At 41.7% G+C, this 20,188-nt stretch overlaps 1 protein-coding gene across 1 annotated transcript in view; it reads right to left on the bottom strand.

Annotated features, from left to right (window-relative positions):
* EXOC5 (exocyst complex component 5) overlaps positions 1 to 20,188 on the bottom strand; it is a 182,228-nt gene that overhangs the window by 31,854 nt on the left and 130,186 nt on the right. The gene's annotated exons all lie outside the window — the stretch shown is intronic.

Genomic DNA, 20,188 nt, shown 5'->3' with positions numbered 1-20,188 from the left:
ACTTTAGGGATTTTGTCCCAAAATTCTAACCTGTCAGTCGGAACAGGATATAATTGCTTAAAACGTTTAGAAGGAGTAAATGAATTACCCAATTTATCCCATTCCTTAGCAATTACTGCAGAAATAGCATTAGGAACAGGAAAGACTTCTGGAATAACCGCAGGAGCTTTAAAAACCTTATCCAAACGTATAGAATTAGTATCAAGAGGACTAGAATCCTCTATTTCTAACGCAATTAGTACTTCTTTAAGTAAAGAGCGAATAAATTCCATCTTAAATAAATATGAAGATTTATCAGCATCAATCTCTGAGACAGAATCCTCTGAACCAGAAGAGTCCAAAGAATCAGAATGATGGTGTTCATTTAAAAATTCATCTGTAGAGAGAGAAGATTTAAAAGACTTTTTACGTTTACTAGAAGGAGAAATAACAGACAAAGCCTTCTTTATGGATTCAGAAACAAAATCTCTTATGTTATCAGGAACATTCTGCACCTTAGATGTTGAGGGAACTGCAACAGGCAATGGTACATCACTAAAGGAAATATTATCTGCTTTAACAAGTTTGTCATGACAATTATTACAAACAACAGCTGGAGGAATAGCTACCAAAAATTTACAGCAGATACACTTAGCTTTGGTAGATCCAGCAGGCAGAGGTTTTCCTGTAGTATCTTCTGGCTCAGATGCAACGTGAGACATCTTGCAATATGTAAGAGAAAAAACAACATATAAAGCAAAATAGATCAAATTCCTTATAAGACAGTTTCAGGAATGGGAAAAAAATGCCAAACATCAAGCTTCTAGCAACCAGAAGCAAATGAAAAATGAGACTGAAATAATGTGGAGACAAAAGCGACGCCCATATTTTTTGGCGCCAAATAAGACGCCCACATTATTTGGCGCCTAAATGCTTTTGGCGCCAAAAATGACGCCACATCCGGAACGCCGAAATTTTTGGCGCAAAATAACGTCAAAAATGACGCAACTTCCGGCGACACGTATGACGCCGGAAACGGAAAAGAATTTTTTGCGCCAAAAAAGTCCGCGCCAAGAATGACGCAATAAAATGAAGCATTTTCAGCCCCCGCGAGCCTAACAGCCCACAGAGAAAAAAGTCAAATTTTTGAGGTAAGAAAAAATATGATAATTTAAAGCATAATCCCAAATATGAAACTGACTGTCTGGAAATAAGGAAAGTTGAACATTCTGAGTCAAGGCAAATAAATGTTTGAATACATATATTTAGAACTTTATAAATAAAGTGCCCAACCATAGCTTAGAGTGTCACAGAAAATAAGACTTACTTACCCCAGGACACTCATCTACATGTTTGTAGAAAGCCAAACCAGTACTGAAACGAGAATCAGTAGAGGAAATGGTAAATATAAGAGTATATCGTCGATCTGAAAAGGGAGGTAAGAGATGAATCTCTACGACCGATAACAGAGAACCTTATGAAATAGACCCCGTAGAAGGAGATCACTGCATTCAATAGGCAATACTCTCCTCACATCCCTCTGACATTCACTGCACGCTGAGAGGAAAACCGGGCTCCAACTTGCTGCGGAGCGCATATCAACGTAGAATCTAGCACAAACTTACTTCACCACCTCCCTTGGAGGCAAAGTTTGTAAAACTGATTTGTGGGTGTGGTGAGGGGTGTATTTATAGGCATTTTAAGGTTTGGGAAACTTTGCCCCTCCTGGTAGGAATGTATATCCCATACGTCACTAGCTCATGGACTCTTGTTAATTACATGAAAGAAAATCTCTTTCAAGTCAGGGCCAAACAGTGTTTTCCCCTTGAAAGGAATGTCAAGCAATTTGTTCTTGGAAGACACATCCGCTGACCAAGATTTTAACCAAAGCGCTCTGCGCGCCACAATAGCAAACCCAGAATTTTTCGCCGCTAACCTAGCCAATTGCAAGGTGGCGTCTAGGGTGAAAGAATTAGCCAATTTAAGAGCACGAATTCTGTCCATAATCTCCTCATAAGAAGAAGAATTACTAATAATCGCCTTTTCTAGCTCATCGAGCCAGAAACACGCGGCTGTAGTGACAGGGACAATGCATGCAATTGGTTGTAGAAGGTAACCTTGCTGAACAAACATCTTTTTTAGCAAACCTTCTAATTTTTTATCCATAGGATCTTGGAAAGTACAACTATCTTCTATGGGTATAGTGGTGCGCTTGTTTAGAGTAGAAACCGCCCCCTCAACCTTGGGGACTGTCTGCCATAAGTCCTTTCTGGGGTCGACTATAGGAAACAATTTTCTTTAAATATGGGGGGAGGTACGAAAGGTATACCGGGCCTGTCCCATTCTTTATTAACAATGTACGCCACCCGCTTGGGTATAGGAAAAGCTTCGGGGGGCCCCGGGGCCTCTAGGAACTAGTCCATTTTACATAGTGTTTCTGGAATGACCAGATAATCACAATCATCCAAATTGGATAACACCTCCTTAAGCAGAGCGCGGAGATGTTCCAACTTAATTTTAAAAGTAATCACATCAGGTTCAGCTTGTTGAGAAATTTTTCCTGAATCTGAAATTTCTCCCTCAGACAAAACCTCCCTGGCTCCCTCAGACTGGTGTAGGGGCCCTTCAGAAACAAAATCATCAGCGTTCTCATGCTCTTCAGTATTTTCTAAAACAGAGCAGTCGCGCTTTCGCTGATAAGTGGGCATATTGGCTAAAATGTTTTTGATAGAATTATCCATTACAGCCGTTAATTGTTGCATAGTAAGGAGTATTGGCGCGCTAGATGTACTAGGGGCCTCCTGTATGGGCAAGACTGGTGTAGACGAAGGAGGGGATGATGCAGTACCATGCTTACTCCCCTCACTTGAGGAATCATCTTGGGCATCATTTTTTCTAAATTTTTTATGACATAAATCACATCTATTTAAATGAGAAGGAACCTTGGCTTCCCCACAGTCAGAACATAATCTATCTGGTAGTTCAGACATGTTAAACAGGCATAAACTTGATAACAAAGCACAAAAAACGTTTTAAAATAAAACCGTTACTGTCACTTTAAATTTTAAACTGAACACACTTTATTACTGCAATTGCGAAAAAGTATGAAGTATGAATTGTCCAAAATTCACCAAAATTTCACCACAGTGTCTTAAAGCCTTAAAAGTATTGCACACCAAATTTGGAAGCTTTAACCCTTAAAATAACGGAACCGAAGCCGTTTTTATATTTAACCCCTTTACAGTCCCTGGAATCTGCTTTGCTGAGACCCAACCAAGCCCAAAAGGGAATACGATACCAAATAATGCCTTCAGAAAGACTTTTCTATATATCAGAGCTCCACACACATGCAGCTGCATGTCATGCTGTTCTCAAAAACAAGTGCGCCATACCGGCGCGAAAATGAGGCTCTGACTATGATTAGGGAAAGCCCCTATAGAATAAGGTGTCTAAAACAGTGCCTGCCGATATTATTTTACAAAAAATACCCAGATTAAATGATTCCTCAAGGCTAAATATGTGTAAATATGATCGATTTAGCCCAGAAAATGTCTACAGTCTTAATAAGCCCTTGTGAAGCCCTTATTTACTATCTGAATAAAAATGGCTTACCGGATCCCATAGGGAAAATGACAGCTTCCAGCATTACATCGTCTTGTTAGAATGTGTCATACCTCAAGCAGCAAAAGACTGCTCACTGTTCCCCCAACTGAAGTTAATTCCTCTCAACAGTCCTGTGTGAAACAGCCATGGATTTTAGTAACGGTTGCTAAAATCATTTTCCTCATACAAACAGAAATCTTCATCTCTTTTCTGTTTCAGAGTAAATAGTACATACCAGCACTATTTTAAAATAACAAACTCTTGATTGAATAATAAAAACTACAGTTAAACACTAAAAAACTCTAAGCCATCTCCTTGGAGATGTTGCCTGTACAACGGCAAAGAGAATGACTGGGGTAGGCGGAGCCTAGGAGGGATCATGTGACCAGCTTTGCTGGGCTCTTTGCCATTTCCTGTTGGGGAAGAGAATATCCCACAAGTAAGGATGACGCCGTGGACCGGACACACCTATGTTGGAGAAAGTTTAAATAAACTTCCCAAACATGATTCCTATACTGAAACTGTTTAGACTGCAAAGGGAAATACACATAGACCTGACTCATGGCAAATATAAGTAAAATACATATATTTAAAACTATATATTCATACATAAAGCGCCAAACCGTAGCTGAGAGTGTCTTAAATAATGATACATACTTAATGAAAGACACCCATCCACATATAGCAGATAGCCAAACCAGTACTGAAAACTATCAGCAGAGGTAATGGTATATAAGAGTATATCGTCGATCTGAAAAGGGAGGTAGGAGATGAATCCCTACGACCGATAACAGAGAACTCTTGAAAAGATTTCCCGCAAGGAAAACCATAAAATCAATAGGCGATACTCTCTTCACATCCCTCTGACAAACACTGTACTCAGAGGAATTGGGCTTCAGAATGCTTAGAAGCGCTTATCATAGAAGAAATCATAAAAAAACAAGCACAAACTTACTTCACCACCTCCAAAGGAGGCAAAGTTTGTAAAACTGAATTGTGGGTGTGGTGAGGGGTGTATTTATAGGCATTCTGAGGTTTGGGAAACTTTGCCCCCTCCTGGTAGGAATGTATATCACATACGTCACTAGGTCATGGACTCTTGCCAGTTACATGAAAGAAAGTACCCATAAAAGGATTAAATATTTTCAGACACCGTCTTCGCTCATCCTCCATTGACAGAGGCAAAAAGAATGACTGGGGATTATGGGTAAGGGAAATTACACTTAACAGCTTTGCTGGGGTGCTCTTTGCCGCCTCCTGCTGGCCAGGAGTTAAATATCCCACTAGTAATTGGAATGACGTTGTGGACTCTCCATGTCATAGGAAAGAAATAAAAGTTTTTAAATTTGGCCATCATGGTATATACTTGTGCATTTTTTAATTACATTTCAGATATGCTTTCCAGTAACTTTAAAGAGAAGCTATACCATCCAAAAGAATGAATAAATGTAAACCTTAAAAAGGGACATTAAACTGCTGTGTACAACTACAGTACCAGGTTACTAATCACCATAATATTGCATCTCCTACTGTATCTGCAGCTCTCTTTAAAGTTGTTCTGTTATTTTAACTTATTACAGAATTAAGCTGCTAAAGCTCTGTATTTTTTACTGGGTGCCGCCATTTTTTAGCGTGTGTATTGCAGCATCATGTGACTTTCACAGTGCACTTTCACAGCTGTACCTTTCACATAAAGGGTAGAAGCATTCAATTTTTCGATTTTTTTTTGCAGTTTAAAAGTTACATAAAAAATAAGCTCCAAGATGGCGGCACCCAGTTTAAAGATGCTAACACTAACTGATAATTGTAAGGGGTTAAAATAAGAGAACAAGTCTGACGACAGCTGCAGGAGACAAAACAGTAGCATAGGGAATAGTAACCATGCTAAATTAGTTCTAATCAGCAGTTTAATGTCTCTTTAAAAAGGGACAGTCTACTGTAGAATTTTTATTGTTTAAAAAAAAGAAAATTTATGCTTACCTGATAAATTTCTTTTTTGACACGATGAGTCCACGGATCATCTTAATTACTAATGGGATATTCACCTCCTGGTCAGCAGGAGGAGGCAAAGAGCACCAAAGTTAGAAAGAGAAAGGAAAAGCCAAGGTGCAGAGGTGTCTGAAGTTTACAATAACCCACAACCTGTCAAAAAGAACAGGGCGGGCCGTGGACTCATCGTGTAAAAAAAAATAAAAAAATTATCAGGTACGTACACAGATCATCTTAGTTACTAATGGGATTCAATACCCAAGCTAGAGTTCACAGATGATACGGGAGGGACAAGACAGGTAACCTAAACGGAAGGCACCACTGCTTGAAGAACCTTTCTCCCAAAAGCGGCCTCAGCCTAAATAAAAATATCAAATTTTTTAAAGAACTTTGAAAAAGTGTGAAGAGAGGACCAAGTTGCAGCCTTGCAAAGCTGTTCCACAGAAGCTGCATTCGTTAGTGCCCATGAGGAAGAAACAGCCCTCACGGAATGAGCCGTAACCCTCTCCGGAGGCTGCTGTCCGGCAGTCTCATATGCAAAACATATGATACTCATCAGCCAAATAGAAAGGGAAGCAGCAGTAACCTTCTGTTCCTTTACATTGACCTGAGAAAACCCCAAACAAAGAATAAGACAGATGAAAGTCCTTAGAAGCCTGCAGGTAAAACTTTAAAGCACGGACCACGTTCAAGTCGTGCAGAAGTCCTTCCTTCTGAGAAGAAGAACTAGAATACAAGGAAAAAACAACAATCTCCTGATTAATGTTCCGATCAGAAACAACCTTAGGAAGAAATCCTTATTTTAATACGTAAAACTACCTTATCTGAATGAAAAATAAAGGTAAGGTGACTCACTGCAATGCCGAGAGTTGACACTCTCCGCGTAGAAGAAATAGAAACAACAGATAAAACTTTCCAAGATAACAACTTAATAGCGAAGGAAAGCATAGGCTCAAACAAAGCCCTTTGAAAAGCTTTGAAAACTAAATCAAGACTCCCCGTAGGAGCAACTGGAATGAACACAGACCTGATCCTGACCAAGATCTGACAGAATGATTGTACATCTGGAACAGCCGCCAGACATTCATGTAACAAAAACATAATTTATGCTTACCTGATAAATTTATTTCTCTTGTAGTGTATTCAGTCCACGGGTCATCCATTACTTATGGGATATATTCCCTTCCCAACAGGAAGTTGCAAGAGGATCACCCAAGCAGAGCTGCTATATAGCTCCTCCCCTCACATGTCATATCCAGTCATTCGACCGAAACAAGACGAGAAAGGAGAAACCATAGGGTGCAGTGGTGACTGGAGTATTAATTAAAATTTAGATCTGCCTTAAAAAAGACAGGGCGGGCCGTGGACTGAATACACTACAAGAGAAATAAATTTATCAGGTAAGCATAAATTATGTTTTCTCTTGTTAAGTGTATTCAGTCCACGGGTCATCCATTACTTATGGGATACCAATACCAAAGCTAAGTACACGGATGATGGGAGGGACAAGGCAGGAACTTAAATGGAAGGAACCACTGCCTGTAGAACCTTTCTCCCAAAAACAGCCTTCGAAGAAGCAAAAGTGTCAAATTTGTAAAATTTTGAAAAGGTGTGAAGCGAAGACCAAGTCGCAGCCTTGCAAATCTGTTCAACAGAGGCCTCATTCTTAAAGGCCCAGGTGGAAGCCACAGCTCTAGTGGAATGAGCTGTAATTCTTTCAGGGGGCTGCTGTCCAGCAGTCTCATAGGCTAAACGTATTATGCTACGAAGCCAAAAGGAGAGAGAGGTTGCCGAAGCTTTTTGACCTCTCCTCTGTCCAGAGTAAACGACAAACAGGGAAGAAGTTTGACGAAAATCTTTAGTTGCCTGTAAATAGAATTTCAGGGCACGGACTACGTCCAGATTATGCAAAAGTCGTTCCTTCTTTGAAGAAGGATTAGGACATAATGATGGAACAACAATCTCCTGATTGATATTCCTGTTAGAGACTACCTTAGGTAAAAACCCAGGTTTAGTACGCAGAACTACCTTGTCTGAATGGAAAATCAGATAAGGAGAATCACAATGTAAGGCGGATAACTCAGAGACTCTTCGAGCCGAGGAAATAGCCATCAAAAACAGAACTTTCCAAGATAAAAGTTTAATATCAATGGAATGAAGGGGTTCAAACGGAACTCCTTGAAGAACTTTAAGAACCAAGTTTAAGCTCCACGGAGGAGCAACAGTTTTAAACACAGGCTTAATCCTAGCCAAAGCCTGACAAAAAGCCTGGACGTCTGGAACTTCTGCCAGACGCTTGTGCAAAAGAATAGACAGAGCAGAAATCTGTCCCTTTAAAGAACTAGCTGATAAGCCTTTTTCCAAACCCTCTTGGAGAAAGGACAATATCCTAGGAATCCTAACCTTACTCCATGAGTAACTCTTGGATTCGCAACAATACAGGTATTTACGCCATATCTTATGGTAGATTTTCCTGGTAACAGGCTTTCGTGCCTGTATTAAGGTATCAATAACGGACTCGGAGAAGCCACGCTTTGATAGGATCAAGCGTTCAATCTCCATGCAGTCAGTCTCAGAGAAATTAGATTTGGATGGTTGAAAGGACCTTGTATTAGAAGGTCTTGCCTCAAAGGTAGAGTCCATGGTGGACAGGACGACATGTCCACTAGGTCTGCATACCAGGTCCTGCGTGGCCACGCAGGCGCTATCAGAATCACCGATGCTGTCTCCTGTCTGATCTTGGCAATCAGTCGAGGTAGCAGAGGAAACGGTGGAAACACATAAGCCATGTTGAAGAACCAAGGGGCTGCTAGAGCATCTATCAGCGTCGCTCCCGGGTCCCTGGACCTGGATCCGTAACGAGGAAGTTTGGCGTTCTGGCGAGACGCCATGAGATCCAGTTCTGGTTTGCTCCAACGATGGACCAGTTGAGCAAACACCTCCGGATGGAGTTCCCACTCCCCCGGATGAAAAGTCTGACGACTTAGAAAGTCCGCCTCCCAGTTCTCCACGCCTGGGATGTGGATCGCTGACAAGTGGCAAGAGTGAGACTCTGCCCAGCGAATTATCTTTGAGACTTCTAACATCGCTAGGGAGCTCCTGGTTCCCCCTTGATGGTTGATATAAGCCACAGTCGTGATGTTGTCCGACTGAAATCTGATGAACCTCAGTGTTGCTAACTGAGGCCAAGCTAGAAGAGCATTGACTATTGCCCTTAACTCCAGAATATTTATTGGGAGGAGTTTCTCCTCCTGAGTCCACGATCCCTGAGCCTTCAGGGAATTCCAGACTGCGCCCCAGCCTAGAAGGCTGGCATCTGTTGTTACAATCGTCCAATCTGGTCTGCAAAAGGTCATGCCCTTGGACAGATGGACCTGAGATAGCCACCAGAGAAGAGAATCTCTGGTCTCTTGATCCAGATTTAGTAGGGGGGACAAATCTGAGTAATCCCCATTCCACTGACCTAGCATGCACAATTGCAGCGGTCTGAGATGCAGGCGCGCAAATGGCACTATGTCCATTGCCGCTACCATTAAGCCGATTACTTCCATGCACTGAGCAACTGACGGGCGTGGAATGGAATGAAGGACACGGCAAGCATCTAAAAGTTTTGATAACCTGGCCTCCGTCAGGTAAATTTTCATTTCTACAGAATCTATCAGAGTCCCCAGGAAGGAGACTCTTGTGAGTGGTGATAGAGAACTCTTTTCCACGTTCACCTTCCACCCATGCGACCTCAGAAATGCCAGAACTATCTCTGTATGAGACTTGGCAATTTGAAAACTTGACGCCTGTATCAGGATGTCGTCTAGATACGGAGCCACCGCTATGCCTCGAGGTCTTAGAACCGCCAGAAGAGAGCCCAGCACCTTTGTAAAGATTCTCGGGGCCGTAGCCAACCCGAAGGGGAGAGCTACAAATTGGTAATGCCTGTCTAGAAAGGCAAATCTTAGGAACCGATGATGATCTTTGTGAATCGGTATGTGAAGGTAGGCATCCTTTAAATCCACTGTGGTCATGTACTGACCCTCTTGGATCATGGGTAGGATAGTCCGAATAGTTTCCATTTTGAATGATGGAACTCTTAGGAATTTGTTTAAGATCTTTAGGTCCAAAATTGGTCTGAAGGTACCCTCTTTCTTGGGAACCACGAACAGATTTGAATAAAATCCCTGTCCTTGTTCCGTCCGCGGAACTGGGTGGATCACCCCCATTACTAGGAGGTCTTGTACGCAGCGTAGGAATGCCTCTTTCTTTATCTGGTTTTCTGATAACCTTGAAAGATGAAATCTCCCTTGAGGAGAAGAAGCCTTGAAGTCCAGAAGATATCCCTGAGATATGATCTCCAACGCCCAGGGATCCTGGACATCTCTTGCCCACGCCTGGGCGAAGAGAGAAAGTCTGCCCCCTACTAGATCCGTTTCCGGATAGGGGGCCATCCCTTCATGCTGTCTTAGGGGCAGGCTTTCTGGCCTGCTTGCCCTTGTTCCAGGACTGGTTAGTTTTCCAGGCCTGTCTGTAACGAGCAACAGTTCCTTCCTGTTTTGGGTTGGAGGAAGTTGACGTTGCTCCTGCCTTGAAGTTTCGAAAGGCACGAAAATTAGACTGTTTGGCCTTCGATTTGGCCCTGTCCTGAGGAAGAGTATGACCCTTACCTCCAGTAATGTCAGCGATAATTTCTTTCAAGCCGGGCCCGAATAAGGTTTGCCCCTTGAAAGGAATATTAAGCAATTTAGATTTAGAAGTCACGTCAGCTGACCAGGATTAAGCCATAGCGCTCTGCGCGCCTGGATGGCGAATCCGGAGTTCTTAGCCGTTAGTTTAGTTAAATGTACAATGGCATCAGAAACAAATGCATTAGCTAGCTTAAGTGCTTTAACCCCTTAATGACCGAGGACGTGCAGGGTACGTCCTCAAAAAAAAGGCAGTTAATGCCTGAGGACGTACCCTGCACGTCCTCGGTGTGGAAAGCAGCTGGAAGCGATCCTGCTCGCTTCCAGCTGCTTTCCGGTTATTGCAGTGATGCCTCGATATGGAGGCATCCTGCAATAACCTTTTGAAGCCATCCGATGCAGAGAGAGCCACTCTGTGGCCCTCTCTGCACCGGAGATCGGTGGCTTCCTTCGTTGGTGGGTGGGAGCAGTACCGGGAGGCGGGGGGCGGCCATCGATGGCCCTGGAGATGTGGAGGGGGGCGGGATCGTGGGCGGGGATGCCCAGGGGCGCGCACGGACGCGCGCGCGTGCACGGGAGGGCGGGGGCGGGCGCGTGCACGGGGAGGGAGCGGGTGGGAACCGCTACACTACAGAAAAAGGCAATCAGTTCAAAAAATGTATATAAAAAAAAATACGATCAATGAGATGGTGGGGGTTTGTGGTGGGGGGGGGGTGTTTGGGGAAGCTACACTACAGAAAAAAAATACATAAGAAAGAAAAATAACACTAAGAAAGAAAAAAAAAAGCCCTTTTTTGTGCAAGCTGGGTACTGGCAGACAGCTGCCAGTACCCAAGATGGCCCCCAATAAGGCAGATATGGAAGGGTTACAGAGCTGTTTTGGGGGGGATCAGGGAGGTTGGAGGCTAAGGGGGGTCCTACACAGCAGAAGAATTATTTTTTTATTTTTTAAAAAAACCTAAACCCCCAAAAAGCTTTTATTTTAGTACTGGCAGACTTTCTGCCAGTACTTAAGATGGCGGGGACAATTGTGGGGTGGGGGAGGGAAGGGAGCTGTTTGGGAGGGATCAGGGGGTCTGATGTGTCAGGTGGGAGGCTGATCTCTACACTAAAGCTAAAATTAACCCAGCATGCTCCCTACAAACTTCCTAATTAACCCCTTCACTGCTAGCCATAATACACGTGTGATGCGCAGCAGCATTTTGCGGCCTTCTAATTACCAGAAAGCAACGCCAAAGTCATATATATCTGTTATTTCTGAACAAAGGGGATCCCAGAGAAGCATTTACAACCATTTGTGCCATAATTGCACAAGCTGTTTGTAAATGATTTCAGTGAGAAACCTAAAATTGTGAAAAATTTAACGTTTTTTTTTTATTTGATCGCATTTGGCGGTGAAATGGTGGCATGAAATATACCAAAATGGGCCTAGATCAATACTTTGGGTTGTCTACTACACTACACTAAAGCTAACATTAACCATACAAGCTCCCTACAAGCTCCCTAATTAACCCCTGCACTGCTGGGCATAATACACGTGTGGTGCGCAGCGGCATTTAGCGGCCTACTAATTACCAAAAAGCAATGCCAAAGCCATATATGTCTGCTATTTCTGAACAAAGGGGATCCCAGAGAAGCATTTACAACCATTTGTGCCATAATTGCACAAGCTGTTTGTAAATAATTTCAGTGAGAAACCGAAAGTTTGTGAAAAAATTTGTGAAAAAGTGAACGATTTTTTGTATTTGATCGCATTTGGCGGTGAAATGGTGGCATGAAATATACCAAAATTGGCCTAGATCAATACTTTGGGATGTCTTCTAAAAAAAAATATATACATGTCCATTGATATTCAGGGATTCCTGAAAGATATTAGTGTTCCAATGTAACTAGCGCTAATTTTGAAAAAAAGTAGTTTGGAAATAGCAAAATGCTACTTGTATTTATGGCCCTATAGCTTTCAAAAAAAGCAAAGAACATGTAAATATTAGGTATTTCTAAACTCAGGACAAAATTTAGAAACTATTTAGCATGTTTTCTTTTTGGTGGTTGTAGATGTGTAACAGATTTTGGGGGTCAAAGTTAAAAAAAGTGTGTTTTTTTCCATTTTTTCCTCATATTTTATAAAATTTTTTATAGTAAATTATAAGATATGATGAAAATAATGATATTTTTAGAAAGTTAATTTAATGGCGAGAAAAACGGTATATAATATGTGTGGGTACAGTAAATGAGTAAGAGGGAAATTACAGCTAAACACAAACACCGCAAAAATGTAAAAATAGCCTTGGTCCCAAACGGACAGAAAATGGAAAAGTGCTGTGGTCATTAAGGGGTTAAGCTTGTCCATAATTTCATCCAATGGAGCTGAGTGAATGGCCTCTTCTAGAGAATCAAACCAGAATGCCGCAGCAGCAGTGACAGGCGCAATGCATGCAAGGGGCTGTAAGATAAAACCTTGTTGAACAAACATTTTCTTAAGGTAACCTTCTAATTTTTTATCCATTGGATCCGAAAAAGCACAACTATCCTCCACCGGGATAGTGGTACGCTTAGCTAAAGTAGAAACTGCTCCCTCCACCTTAGGGACCGTCTGCCATAAGTCCCTGTGTAGTGGCGTCTATTGGAAACATTTTCCTAAATATAGGAGGTGGGGAAAAGGGCACACCAGGTCTATCCCACTCCTTGCAAATAATTTCTGTAAGCCTTTTAGGTATAGGAAAAACGTCAGTACACACCGGTACTGCATAGTATCTATCCAGCCTACATAATTTCTCTGGAATTGCAACTGTGTTACAGTCATTCAGAGCCGCTAAAACCTCCCCTAGCAATACACGGAGGTTCTCAAGCTTAAATTTAAAATTAGAGATCTCTGAATCCGGTTTCCCTGGATCAGATCCATCACCCACAGAATGAAGCTCTCCGTCCTCATGTTCTGCAAACTGTGACGCAGTATCGGACATGGCTCTCATAGCACCAGCGCGCTCTGTTCTTATCCCAGAGCAATCGCGCTTGCCTCTTAATTCTGGCAATTTAGATAATACTTCTGTCAGGGTATTATTCATAATAGTAGCCATGTCTTGTAAAGTGATTTGTATGGGTGTCCCTGATGCACTTGGCGCCACAATATCACGCGCCTCCTGAGCGGGAGGCGAAGGTACTGACACGTGAGGAGAGTTAGTCGGCATAACTTCCCCCTCGTTGTCTGGTGATAATTCCTTTATAGATAAAGACTGACCTTTATTATTTAAAGTGAAATCAATACATTTAGTACACATATTTCTATGGGGCTCAACACTTGCCTTCAAATATAGTGAACAAACAGATTCATCTGTGTCAGACATGTATAAACAGACTAGCAATAAGACTAGCAGACTTGGAAAACACTGTAAATAATTTTACAAGCAATATAGAAAAACGCTACTGTGCCTTTAAGAAGCACAAAAAAACTGTCACAGTTGAAATAACAATGAACCAAATCAGTTATAGCAACCAAATTTTCACAGTAAATGTATTAAGTTAGCAGAGCATTGCACCCACTTGCAAATGGATGATTAACCCCTCAATACCCAAAACGGATATAATAGAGAAAAAAACGTTTTTTAACACAGTCAAACACACTGTCACAGGTCTGCTGTGACTGATTACCTCCCTCAAAATGACTTTTGAAGTCCTCTGAGCTCTCTAGAGACGTCCTGGGTCATGCAGGAAGAAGCAGGAAGACTGAGACTGAAGTTTTACTGCGCAAAAAAGCGCTAAAATAGGCCCCTCCCACTCATTATTACAACATTGGGAGTTTCAGTTAACTGTTTCTATGCAGAAATACAAGTCAGCCATGTGGAAAAAATTTATGCCCCAATAAGTTTTATCACCAATGTACCTCACAAAACGATTAAACATGCCAGCAAACGTTTTAAACATCCTTTTTTAAAGAGTATGTATCTCTATTGATAAGCCTGATACCAGTCCTTCTACTGTATTTAAGGCTTATTACATCACTTCAGTATTAATAGCATTTTCTTAGTCAAATTCCATTCCTTAGAAAATTACTTTACTGTATATATTTTAATCAGCCTGATACCAGTCGCTTTCACTGCATTAAAGGCTTTACTTACATTACATCGGTATCAGCAGTATTTTCTTAGTCAATTCCATTCCTTAGAAAAATAATTTACTGCACATACCTTATTTGCAGGAGACCCCGCACGCTATTCCCTTTCTGAAGTTACCCCACTCCTCAGAATGTGCGAGAACAGCCAGTGGATCTTAGTTACTTCTGCTAAGATCATAGAAAACACAGGCAGATTCTTCTTCCAAATACTGCCTGAGAAAAAACAGCACACTCCGGTGCCATTTAAAATAACAAACTTTTGATTGAAGAAATAAACTAAGTATAAAACACCACAGTCCTCTCACGACCTCCTATCTAGTTGAGGGTTGCAAGAGAATGACTGGGTATGACATGTGAGGGGAGGAGCTATATAGCAGCTCTGCTTGGGTGATCCTCTTGCAACTTCCTGTTGGGAAGGGAATATATCCCATAAGTAATGGATGACCCGTGGACTGAATACACTTAACAAGAGAAATAAATAATACCGAGATTTGCCCCTTCAGGGAACTCGTCGATAAACCTTTCTCCAGGCCTTCCTGGAGAAAAACCAAAATTCGAAGAATCCTAACTCTACTCCATGAGTAGCCCTTGGATTCACACCAATAGAGATATTTACCCCAAATCCTATTTGTAAATCCTTCTAGTTACAGGCTTTCGAGCCTGAATCATGGTCTATATGATCGAGACAGAAAATCCCCGCTTGGATAAAATTAAACGTTCCTTCAAAGAAACTAAATTTGGGTGAAGGAAAGCCCCTAAATCAGAAGATCTTTTCCCAACGGAAGTCTCCAAGGTCAACTCTGTGCAATAAAAGTTTTAAGTTTATTTTAACCAACTTGAGCCTGGAGATTGATTGTGAGCATACCACTACCAGACAGTTAATTTATCGGAGAGCCGCAGCAACTGAAGATTAGCCGGAGAGAGCAAGCTGGCCAGCTCTGATTGCCAGCACGTTTCCACAAGCACACTGGTGTGCTGTGTTAAAGTGTGAGTACCCTGTGTACAAATCCTCTGAAGTGTGTACTTCCCTTATCTCTATCGATACACACATTTGTGCGCCTCTCTTTTTGTCTTCGTTTTTTAGAAAATACGTGTTCCACTTGGGATCGGTTTGGAGAGTGCAGCCGAAAAGGGGAAAAAAGGAAAGGAAAAAAGTGTTCAAGTGATCCTATCCTGGGGTTGAATCGGATCCACAGGACTTCATATATATCAGTTGACACTGGGACATTTCCATCACGGACTTCCAATCGAACATCATTTAATGAGGTTCCACTTTCCATTTCTTTTAATATTGCAAGATTGTTTTATATGACCCAGCATTGATATATTAGAAACATTTTGTTATAATACAAGTTGTGTATATAAAATGTATACTATATTTTAATTTACAAATAGTTTCGCACGAGCGCCCTCTGGTGACCCAGTGGTCATTACTATAAGGTGGTAGAGATGTCATCTCCACCAGATCCGCATACCAAATCCGCAAGACCAGGCCGGCGCTATGAGGATCACCGAAGCCTTTTCCTGTGTAATTCGAGCAAGTACTCGAGGAAGAAGGGCAAATGGAGGAAACAGGTATGCTAGAATTGAAGATTCAAGGAGTCGCCAGAGTATCTATCAGATCCACCAGGGAGTCCCTGTACCGGGACCCGTATCTCGTGAGGTTGGCATTCTGTCGCAATGCCATGAGATCCAATTCCGGCTGACCCCACTAGAAAATCAGGCTGGATAATACTTCCGGATGAAGTTCCAACTCCCTCGGATGAAAAGATCTGCCCACTCAAGAAATTCGCCTCCCAGTTGTCCACCCCTGGGATGTGGATCGCCAACAGGCAGCAAAAATGGACCTCCATCCACTGAATTATATTGGATACCTCAGTCATCACGAAGGAACTCCTTGTTCCTCCCTGAGGATTGATGTAAGTCACTGACGTCATGTTGTCCGACTGCAACCTGATAAACTGTACCAAAGCTAATTGAGGATAGGCCCGAAGAGCATTGTAGATCGCTCTCTGTTCCAGAATGATAAAGGGTAGAACAGACTCCGACCGAGTCCACATTCCCTGAGCCTTTAGAGAGCCCCAGACTGCTTCCCCCCTAGAAGGCAGGCATCTATTGTCTCAATCACCCAAGATGGTCTGCGAAAGCAGGTTCCCTGGGAGAGACGATCCAGAAACAACCAGCCTTGTAAAGAATCTCTTGTCTCCTGCTCAAGTAAACAAGGAGACAAGTCTGCATAATCTCCGTTTATCTGAACATGCTAAACCGAAGAAGTCTGAGATGGAAGCGAGCAAACAGGAAGATGACTGAAAAAATCTTCATAAATAGGTAGTCTATTAAAGTTCCTAAGAAAGTTACCCTTATATTTGGAACTAAGGAACTCTTCCCCAAATTTACCATCCACTAGAGAAACCACAGGAAGGATAATACCATGTCTGTGTGAGATCTTGCTTGATGTAAGGATGTCGCCTGGACTAGGATGTCGCCCAGATAGGGCACCAATGCAATGCCCCTTAATTAGGGCATCGTCAACAGAGATACCAGAACCCTTGAGAAAATCCTGGGATTTGTGATAATCTCTGTGAACAGGAACATACAGATATGTGTCCTTTAACTCCATGGTTGTCATAAAGTGATCCTCTTGGATCAACGGAAGAATGGAATGAAAAGCTTCCATCTGAGGTCAGTACTCTGAAAAATCTGTTTAAACCCTTGAGATTTAAAATAGGTCTGAAGGTTCCTCTATTTTTTTTTATTAACCACGAATAAGTAGGAATAAAATCCCAGACCCTGTCCTTGAAACCGAACAGGAAATCTATATTGTATCCATGGGATACAGAATCCTCCTGGATTGAGGACAGGCCTGTCATATTGACTTTGATTCATCAGCAGGATCTTCAGATTGCTGCCTATTCCAAGATTGGCTGTCAACAGTAAAATTTGGACGACTCCTGATTGAAGGAAAAAGCTGAACAACTTCCTTTGAAAAATTGAAGGAAGCAAACTATACAGACAACTGTTTTCTTATTCTGAGGGAAGGAATTACCCTTACCTCATGTAATATCAGAGAGAGTCTCCGTTAAAAAAAAACGGAACCAAACAAGGTCTTCCCCTTGTAGGGAAATAAAACATACCGAGAATGCAACCCAGAAGCTTTTGCTATTGTTGTGCAGTGTGCAAATCCTGGATTGTGCACCTGTGCCTGGAATTGATCCTGGGACCTCTGGTCTCTGGCCAATTACCTTAGCCTGAGCCACTGGAGGATTCCTTATCACCCGAAGGTAGAATCGAACCCAGGACCTACTGCTTGCAAGCCCAGTGAGCTAGCCGCAAATTCACAACAGAGCATTCACCAAAAATGTATACTCAGATGAGGCATTCGCAGTCTTATCGTTCTGCAGGCCTCATAACAAAGTCTGAAAACCTAGCTCCCCCTTGAAGTGGAGCATCTGACATAGCAGCGTTAGCTAAATTAATTGCCACAACCCAATTCTGGATTTCCTCGAGAGGAATGTCTGTCCTAATAGAAACAGACAAAGCATCAACCAGTATGCCACTGCATCGGTGACAAAGTAACGCAAACCGCAGGTAGTTGTAACTCTAAACATACACACATTCCCTGGGTACCATTGAAATTAGACTCCTTAATAGAGTCTGCTAAATCTGGAGAAAACGGGATACTCCAATCATCCTTATAGATTGCTGGAAATAAAGAAAATGTCTACACCGAAGAATTCTGCGTTGTCCAGGGTAGCTCAAACCTCCTAAAATAACAAACGGAGGTGTTCAGGCTTGACTGAAAGAAACACACTTCAGCATCATACAAAGGATTTACACAGACAGAGTCTGAGGTTTCCCCTTATATAGTATCGAAGTATCCTCCTCATCATGCTTCAGGGAGGAAATTTGGAATAGATACTACAGTATTAGCAACATTTCCTCAAGCGATTTCCCTACAGTATGGGGAAAAAAAAACAGATAATACAACAGAGATCGCTTAAAAGATTGTATGGAAGCGATGTCTGGAGAATAGAGGAAGCGCAGGGCACTGCATGTGTGGGCTATAAAAAATTTGTACATTTGCGAGCAATATTTTATTCCTCTTGAAAAAACCTCTCACAACATAGGGAACAGAAAAACACATGATTAATCAAATAAAAGGTTTTTAATAAAATTAACATATAAAACCGTTACTGTCTCTTTAAAAATTTGAAAGAATAACACCTTTACGTTAAGTGGCAGTTCTTTAACAACATAGAGAACAGAAACAAAACGATTAATCCATAACAATCTGAACTTTATAATAAAAGTGAATAAATAAAAAACGTTACCGTCTCTTTAAATGTTAAAGAGCAACTTTTTTATTTTTTTTTGTCTGGGTGTGCAGAAATGACTTAAAGAGCCACTAAACCCAAAATCTTTCTTTCATGATTCAGATAGAAAATAGAAAATTAAACAACATTACAATTTACTTCCATTATTTATTTTGCTTCATTGTTTAAATATCCTTAGTTGAAAAAAAAAAGCAATGCACATGGTGAGCCAATCACACGAGGCTTCTATGTGCAGCAACCAATCAGCAGCTAGTGAGCATATCTAGATATGCTTTTCATCAAAGAATATCAAGAGAATAAAACAAATTAGATTATATAAGTAAATTAGAAAGATGTTTAAAATTGCATTCTCTTTCTAAATCATAAAAGAAAAAATGTGGGTGGCATGTCCCTTTAATAGATCACGTAACAGACACTAAGTTAATTTCAAAATAAAAACTGTCTATTTTAATGTAAGCATAAAACAGGGTTGGATCTGTACATAAGGAAGTCCGTATGCCATTTAAGATCGTTGCCTCAGCAAACCCCCTCTACCACTCAGCTTAGCGCAGCTGAGGTGCCTGTCAGCCCATCCGCACAGAATAGTCCGGCAAAGAAGCCCTGCTCTAAGCGCCAAAACTTTCAACTAAACTGTGTTTCTGAAAAAACGGAAGAAAAGAAACAGCTGCGCAACTAAAATGGCGCCACATAAGTACCGCCCATCGTGGGCGTATCAAGAACTCACCGCCGCCATTAACTTTGTAAATAATTGCGTAGTCCGGTATCATCAATACAAAAAAAAACCTACGCACTGAGCCTGCTCTAATGTTCATGCAGCAGCGCTCAAACCCATAATAGACAACGTGTACTCTCCCGGTCGGTTAAGTTATGTTATGAAACCGCCAGGAGATGTCAGCCCAAGTTCCTGCGTCTAAGCTTGCCTAGTAGCTCCTAACACAGTAGGAGAACAATGTGGCTTGTAGAAAAATAATAGCCAAACTGTCAAAGTGTCCCCTAATTTAAAATAGGAGAAGCTATTCCTTACTGGAAATGAGGCTTTGAATAAAGTAATACATACCCAAACTTTTTTCTGAGATTTCCCTTCTATCCCTAGATAAAAAGTCAGCACTTACCTCATCTGCTGCCTGACAGCAAGGCAGATCCCAGGTTTAAGAGGTCCTCTCCCTCCTATTGACCTGTGGAAAAAAAGGCATGCTGAGTAATCTTTTTCCTCAGACTAAGGCATACAGGGCAGCATCAGTATGGGAGGCGCAGTGAGAATTATGTCCCACAAGTTCCCATTGCTTTAAAGCTACCAAAAGCTCTACTGTAGAGACTGATATGGACTATGGCTACACACTAGAACAAAGCAGCACTCTCTGGCACTACTTTAAGAATAAACTCTTGATTGAAGAATCTATACTAACACCTCACTTTACCTCTTCCTATCACTAACGTAGGCAAAGAGAATGACTGGGGTGGGAGGGAAGGGAGGAGCTATTTAAACAGCTCTGCTGGGG

The sequence above is a fragment of the Bombina bombina genome, chromosome 1, assembly GCF_027579735.1.
Source record: "Bombina bombina isolate aBomBom1 chromosome 1, aBomBom1.pri, whole genome shotgun sequence".
Taxonomy (NCBI): Eukaryota; Metazoa; Chordata; class Amphibia; order Anura; family Bombinatoridae; genus Bombina; species Bombina bombina.
This window is presented reverse-complemented; position numbering and strand designations above follow the sequence as displayed.